Source organism: Halictus rubicundus, unplaced genomic scaffold (genome assembly GCF_050948215.1).
Source record: "Halictus rubicundus isolate RS-2024b unplaced genomic scaffold, iyHalRubi1_principal scaffold0023, whole genome shotgun sequence".
Taxonomy (NCBI): domain Eukaryota; kingdom Metazoa; phylum Arthropoda; class Insecta; order Hymenoptera; family Halictidae; genus Halictus; species Halictus rubicundus.
In genome coordinates this window covers 1,431,165-1,440,222 of record NW_027488564.1, presented here as the reverse complement: position 1 = coordinate 1,440,222, position 9,058 = coordinate 1,431,165, and positions in this window count along the sequence as shown.

Here is a 9,058-nt window from a genome sequence, read left to right as displayed (position 1 = left end):
GGATAGAGGATAGGATAGGATAGAGGATAGGATAGGAAAGAGGATAGGATAGGATAGAGGATAGGAAAGGATAGAGGATAGGATAGGACAGAGGATAGGATAGGGGATTTGATAGGATAGGATAGAGGATAGGATAGGATAGAGGATAGGATAGGATAGAGGATAGGATAGGATAGAGGATAGGATAGGATAGAGGATAGGATAGGATAGAGGATAGGATAGGATAGAGGATAGGATAGGATAGAGGATAGGATAGGATAGAGGATAGGATAGGATAGAGGATAGGATAGGATAGAGGATAGGATAGGGCATTTGATAGGATAGAGGATAGGATAGGATAGAAGATAGGATATGATAGAGGAAAGATGATAGGATAAGATAGAGTATCGGATAGGGGATAGGATAGGATAGAGGATATGATAGGATAGAAGATAGGATATGATAGAGGAAAGATGATAGGATAAGATAGAGGATCGGATAGGGGATAGGATAGGATAGAGGATAGGATAGGATAGAGGATAGGATAGGATAGAGGATAGGATAGGAAAGAGGATAGGGTAGGATAGAGGATAGATGATAGGATAGGATAGAGGATAGGATAGGGGATTTGATAGGATAGAGGATAGGATAGGATAGAAGATAGGATATGATAGAGGAAAGATGATAGGATAAGATAGAGGATCGGATAGGGGATAGGATAGGATAGAGGATATGATAGGATAGAAGATAGGATAGGATAGAGGATAGGATAGGATAGAGGATAGGATAGGATAGAGGATAGGATAGGATAGAGGATTGGATAGAATAGAGGATAGATGATAGGATAGGATAGAGGATAGGATAGGGGATTTGATATAATAGAGGATAGGATAGGATAGAAGATAGGATATGATAGAGGAAATATGATAGGATAAGGTAGAGGATCGGATAGGGGATAGGATAGGATAGAGGATAGGATAGGATAGAGGATAGGATAGGATAGAGGATAGGATAGGAAAGAGGATAGGGTAGGATAGAGGATAGATGATAGGATAGGATAGAGGATAGGATAGGGGATTTGATAGGATAGAGGATAGGATAGGATAGAAGATAGGATATGATAGAGGAAAGATGATAGGATAAGATAGAGGATCGGATAGGGGATAGGATAGGATAGAGGATATGATAGGATAGAAGATAGGATAGGATAGAGGATAGGATAGGATAGAGGATAGGATAGGATAGAGGATAGGATAGGATAGAGGAGTGGATAGAGGATAGGATAGGATAGAGGATAGGATAGGATAGAGGATAGGATAGGATAGAAGATAGGATAGGATAGAGGATAGGATAGGATAGAGGATTGGATAGAATAGAGGATAGATGATAGGATAGGATAGAGGATAGGATAGGGGATTTGATAGGATAGAGGATAGGATAGGATAGAAGATAGGATATGATAGAGGAAATATGATAGGATAAGGTAGAGGATCGGATAGGGGATAGGATAGGATAGAGGATAGGATAGGATAGAGGATAGGATAGGATAGAGGATAGGATAGGAAAGAGGATAGGATAGGATAGAGGATAGGAAAGGATAGAGGATAGGATAGGACAGAGGATAGGATAGGGGATTTGATAGGATAGGATAGAGGATAGGATAGGATAGAGGATAGGATAGGATAGAGGATAGGATAGGATAGAGGATAGGATAGGATAGAGGATAGGATAGGATAGAGGATAGGATAGGATAGAGGATAGGATAGGATAGAGGATAGGATAGGATAGAGGATAGGATAGGATAGAGGATAGGATAGGATAGAGGATAGGATAGGATAGAGGATAGGATAGGGCATTTGATAGGATAGAGGATAGGATAGGATAGAAGATAGGATATGATAGAGGAAAGATGATAGGATAAGATAGAGTATCGGATAGGGGATAGGATAGGATAGAGGATATGATAGGATAGAAGATAGGATAGGATAGAGGATAGGATAGGATAGAGGATAGGATAGGATAGAGGATTGGATAGAGGATAGGATAGGATAGAGGATAGGATAGGATAGAGGATAGGATAGGATAGGATAGAGGATAGGATAGGATAGAGGATAGAGGATAGGATAGGATAGAGGATAGGATAGGATAGAGGATAGGATAGGATAGAGGATAGGATAGGACAGAGGATAGGATAGGGGATTTGATAGGGTAGAGGATAGGATAGGATAGAGGATAGGATAGGATAGAGGATAGCATAGGACAGAGGATAGGATAGGGGATTGATAGGATAGAGGATAGGATAGGATAGAGGATTGGATAGGATAGAGGATAGATGATAGGATAGGATAGAGGATAGGGTAGGATAGAAGATAGGATAGGATAGAGGACAGGATAGGATACAGGATTGGATAGGATACAGGGAAGGATAGGATTGAGGATAGGATAGGATGGAGGATAGGATAGGATAGAGGATAGGATAGGATAGAGGTTAGGATAGAGGATAGGATAGGATAGAGGATAGGATAGGAAAGAGGATAGGGTAGGATAGAGGATAGGGAAGGATAGAGGATAGGATAGGACAGAGGATAGGATAGGGGATTTGATAGGATAGGATAGAGGATAGGATAGACGATAGGATAGGATAGAGCATAGGATAGGATAGAGGATAGGATAGGATAGAGGACAGGATAGGATAGAGGGTAGGATAGAGTAGAGGACAGGATAGGATACAGGATTGGATAGGATACAGGAAAGGATAGGATTGAGGATAGGATAGGATGGAGGATAGGATAGGATAGAGTATAGGATAGGATAGAGGATAGGATAGACGATAGGATAGTATAGAGGGTAGATAGGATAGAGGATAGGATAGGATAGAGGATAGAGGATAGAGGATAGAGGATAGGATAGGATAGAGGATAGGATAGGATAGAGGATTGGATAGAGGATAGGATAGGATAGAGGATATTATAGGATAGAGGATATGATAGGATAGAGGATAGGATAGGATAGAGGATTGGATAGGATAGAGGACAGGATAGACGATAGGATAGGATAGAGGATACGATAGGATAGAGGATAGGATAGGATAGAGGATAGGATAGGATAGAGGATAGGATAGGATAGAGGATAGGATAGGATAGAGGATAGGATAGGGAATTTGATAGGATACAGGATAGGATAGGATAGAAGATAGGATAGGATAGGATAGAGGATAGGATAGGATAGAGGATTGGATAGAGGATAGGATAGGATAGAGGATATTATAGGATAGAGGATATGATAGGATAGAGGATAGGATAGGATAGAGGATAGGATAGGAAAGAGGATAGGATAGGATAGAGGATAGGAAAGGATAGAGGATAGGATAGGATAGAGGATAGGATAGGATAGAGGACAGGATAGGATACAGGATTGGATAGGATACAGGAAAGGATAGGATTGAGGATAGGATAGGATGGAGGATAGGATAGGATAGAGGATAGGATAGGATAGAGGATAGGATAGACGATAGGATAGGATAGAGGATAGGATAGGATAGAGGATAGGATAGGATAGAGGGTAGGATAGTATAGAGGATAGGATAGGACAGAGGATAGGGTAGGGGATTTGATAGGATAGAGGATAGGATAGGATAGAAGATAGGATAGGATAGAGGATAGGATAGGATAGAGGATAGGATAGGATAGAGGATTGGATAGAGGATAGGATAGGATAGAGGATAGGATAGGATAGAGGATAGGATAGGATAGAAGATAGGATAGGATAGAGGATAGGATAGGATAGAGGATAGATGATAGGATAGGATAGAGGATAGGATAGGGGATTTGATAGGATAGAGGATAGGATAGGATAGAAGATAGGATATGATAGAGGAAAGATGATAGGATAAGATAGAGGATCGGATAGGGGATAGGATAGGATAGAGGATAGGATAGGATAGAGGATAGGATAGGATAGAGGATAGGATAGGAAAGAGGATAGGGTAGGATAGAGGATAGATGATAGGATACGATAGAGGATAGGATAGGGGATTTGATAGGATAGAGGATAGGATAGGATAGAAGATAGGATATGATAGAGGAAAGATGATAGGATAAGATAGAGGATCGGATAGGGGATAGGATAGGATAGAGGATATGATAGGATAGAAGATAGGATAGGATAGAGGATAGGATAGGATAGAGGATAGGATAGGATAGAGGATAGGATAGGATAGAGGATTGGATAGAGGATAGGATAGGATAGAGGATAGGATAGGATAGAGGATAGGATAGGATAGAAGATAGGATAGGATAGAGGATAGGATAGGATAGAGGATTGGATAGAATAGAGGATAGATGATAGGATAGGATAGAGGATAGGATAGGGGATTTGATATAATAGAGGATAGGATAGGATAGAAGATAGGATATGATAGAGGAAATATGATAGGATAAGGTAGAGGATCGGATAGGGGATAGGATAGGATAGAGGATAGGATAGGATAGAGGATAGGATAGGATAGAGGATAGGATAGGAAAGAGGATAGGATAGGATAGAGGATAGGAAAGGATAGAGGATAGGATAGGACAGAGGATAGGATAGGGGATTTGATAGGATAGGATAGAGGATAGGATAGGATAGAGGATAGGATAGGATAGAGGATAGGATAGGATAGAGGATAGGATAGGATAGAGGATAGGATAGGATAGAGGATAGGATAGGATAGAGGATAGGATAGGATAGAGGATAGGATAGGATAGAGGATAGGATAGGATAGAGGATAGGATAGGGCATTTGATAGGATAGAGGATAGGATAGGATAGAAGATAGGATATGATAGAGGAAAGATGATAGGATAAGATAGAGTATCGGATAGGGGATAGGATAGGATAGAGGATATGATAGGATAGAAGATAGGATATGATAGAGGAAAGATGATAGGATAAGATAGAGGATCGGATAGGGGATAGGATAGGATAGAGGATAGGATAGGATAGAGGATAGGATAGGATAGAGGATAGGATAGGAAAGAGGATAGGGTAGGATAGAGGATAGATGATAGGATAGGATAGAGGATAGGATAGGGGATTTGATAGGATAGAGGATAGGATAGGATAGAAGATAGGATATGATAGAGGAAAGATGATAGGATAAGATAGAGGATCGGATAGGGGATAGGATAGGATAGAGGATATGATAGGATAGAAGATAGGATAGGATAGAGGATAGGATAGGATAGAGGATAGGATAGGATAGAGGATAGGATAGGATAGAGGATTGGATAGAATAGAGGATAGATGATAGGATAGGATAGAGGATAGGATAGGGGATTTGATATAATAGAGGATAGGATAGGATAGAAGATAGGATATGATAGAGGAAATATGATAGGATAAGGTAGAGGATCGGATAGGGGATAGGATAGGATAGAGGATAGGATAGGATAGAGGATAGGATAGGATAGAGGATAGGATAGGAAAGAGGATAGGATAGGATAGAGGATAGGAAAGGATAGAGGATAGGATAGGACAGAGGATAGGATAGGGGATTTGATAGGATAGGATAGAGGATAGGATAGGATAGAGGATAGGATAGGATAGAGGATAGGATAGGATAGAGGATAGGATAGGATAGAGGATAGGATAGGATAGAGGATAGGATAGGATAGAGGATAGGATAGGATAGAGGATAGGATAGGATAGAGGATAGGATAGGGCATTTGATAGGATAGAGGATAGGATAGGATAGAAGATAGGATATGATAGAGGAAAGATGATAGGATAAGATAGAGTATCGGATAGGGGATAGGATAGGATAGAGGATATGATAGGATAGAAGATAGGATAGGATAGAGGATAGGATAGGATAGAGGATAGGATAGGATAGAGGATTGGATAGAGGATAGGATAGGATAGAGGATAGGATAGGATAGAGGATAGGATAGGATAGGATAGAGGATAGGATAGGATAGAGGATAGAGGATAGGATAGGATAGAGGATAGGATAGGATAGAGGATAGGATAGGATAGAGGATAGGATAGGACAGAGGATAGGATAGGGGATTTGATAGGGTAGAGGATAGGATAGGATAGAGGATAGGATAGGATAGAGGATAGCATAGGACAGAGGATAGGATAGGGGATTGATAGGATAGAGGATAGGATAGGATAGAGGATTGGATAGGATAGAGGATAGATGATAGGATAGGATAGAGGATAGGATAGTGGATTTGATAGGATAGAGGATAGGGTAGGATAGAAGATAGGATAGGATAGAGGACAGGATAGGATACAGGATTGGATAGGATACAGGGAAGGATAGGATTGAGGATAGGATAGGATGGAGGATAGGATAGGATAGAGGATAGGATAGGATAGAGGTTTAGGGTCTCCTACCGTGTGACGCAGGTGATGAGCGGGCACGGGTGCTTCGGCGACTACCTGTGTCGCATCGGGAGGGAGACCGAGGAGGCGTGTCACCACTGCGGCGAGCCGCGGGACACGGCGCAACACACTCTGGAGGAGTGTCCGGCATGGGGGGGAGAGCGCCGTGCCCTGCGGCGCGCGGTGGGCCACGACCTCTCGCTCCCGGCTGTCGTCGCTGCGGCAGCCGGTGGCGAGGAGGCGTGGAGGGGGTTCGCTTCCTTCTGCGAGAGGGTTATGCTGCGGAAGGAGGCTGCGGAACGGGATCGGGAGCGTAATCACGATCCCGGCCGAAGGGGGGGGAGGCGGCGCAGGGTACGCCCCGGGGGCGTACCCCCGTTGCGACGCCTCTGACGCGAGCGGGGACGCCCTTGATGATCTCGAGGCGGGGGATCGGATATCCCCTTACACTCGGTCACCAACGGCGTCCCCGGAGGCCGCCGGGCATCTCGAGCGGGGGCTCGGATGCTCATCGGGCGGCCTAACAGGGGGGAAGGCGCCACGTCGTCCGTTGCGTGGTGCCTTCGGATAGAGTAGGTACGGGAGGGGGCCGCGTCCCCCCCTGGGTGGTATGCTAAGGCGGGGGCACACCGGATTGACATGCGCGCGCAGAGCACGGGTGCCCCCAGGAGTCTAGGGACGGACGGGGAGGAGTTAGTGGGTATACTCGGCGTTGCACCAACCAGCCGAGGAGTCCCACATAACCCGGACCACCCCCCCCCCCCCGGGGGGGTTCGGGTATCCGTAACGAGATTACCTCCTCGGAAAAAAAAAAAAAAACTAGGATAGGATAGAGGTTAGGATAGAGGATAGGATAGGATAGAGGATAGGATAGGAAAGAGGATAGGGTAGGATAGAGGATAGGGAAGGATAGAGGATAGGATAGGACAGAGGATAGGATAGGGGATTTGATAGGATAGGATAGAGGATAGGATAGACGATAGGATAGGATAGAGCATAGGATAGGATAGAGGATAGGATAGGATAGAGGACAGGATAGGATAGAGGGTAGGATAGAGTAGAGGACAGGATAGGATACAGGATTGGATAGGATACAGGAAAGGATAGGATTGAGGATAGGATAGGATGGAGGATAGGATAGGATAGAGTATAGGATAGGATAGAGGATAGGATAGACGATAGGATAGTATAGAGGGTAGATAGGATAGAGGATAGGATAGGATAGAGGATAGAGGATAGAGGATAGAGGATAGGATAGGATAGAGGATAGGATAGGATAGAGGATTGGATAGAGGATAGGATAGGATAGAGGATATTATAGGATAGAGGATATGATAGGATAGAGGATAGGATAGGATAGAGGATTGGATAGGATAGAGGACAGGATAGACGATATTATATGATAGAGGAAAGATGATAGGATAAGATAGAGGATCGGATAGGGGATAGGATAGGATAGAGGATAGGATAGGATAGAGGATAGGATAGGATAGAGGATAGGATAGGAAAGAGGATAGGGTAGGATAGAGGATAGATGATAGGATAGGATAGAGGATAGGATAGGGGATTTGATAGGATAGAGGATAGGATAGGATAGAAGATAGGATATGATAGAGGAAAGATGATAGGATAAGATAGAGGATCGGATAGGGGATAGGATAGGATAGAGGATATGATAGGATAGAAGATAGGATAGGATAGAGGATAGGATAGGATAGAGGATAGGATAGGATAGAGGATAGGATAGGATAGAGGATTGGATAGAGGATAGGATAGGATAGAGGATAGGATAGGATAGAGGATAGGATAGGATAGAAGATAGGATAGGATAGAGGATAGGATAGGATAGAGGATTGGATAGAATAGAGGATAGATGATAGGATAGGATAGAGGATAGGATAGGGGATTTGATATAATAGAGGATAGGATAGGATAGAAGATAGGATATGATAGAGGAAATATGATAGGATAAGGTAGAGGATCGGATAGGGGATAGGATAGGATAGAGGATAGGATAGGATAGAGGATAGGATAGGATAGAGGATAGGATAGGAAAGAGGATAGGATAGGATAGAGGATAGGAAAGGATAGAGGATAGGATAGGACAGAGGATAGGATAGGGGATTTGATAGGATAGGATAGAGGATAGGATAGGATAGAGGATAGGATAGGATAGAGGATAGGATAGGATAGAGGATAGGATAGGATAGAGGATAGGATAGGATAGAGGATAGGATAGGATAGAGGATAGGATAGGATAGAGGATAGGATAGGATAGAGGATAGGATAGGATAGAGGATAGGATAGGATAGAGGATAGGATAGGGCATTTGATAGGATAGAGGATAGGATAGGATAGAAGATAGGATATGATAGAGGAAAGATGATAGGATAAGATAGAGTATCGGATAGGGGATAGGATAGGATAGAGGATATGATAGGATAGAAGATAGGATAGGATAGAGGATAGGATAGGATAGAGGATAGGATAGGATAGAGGATTGGATAGAGGATAGGATAGGATAGAGGATAGGATAGGATAGAGGATAGGATAGGATAGAAGATAGGATAGGATAGAGGAAAGGATAGGATAGAGGATTGGATAGAATAGAGGATAGATGATAGGATAGGATACAGGATAGGATAGGGGATTTGATAGGATAGAGGATAGGATAGGATAGAAGATAGGATATGATAGAGGAAAGATGATAG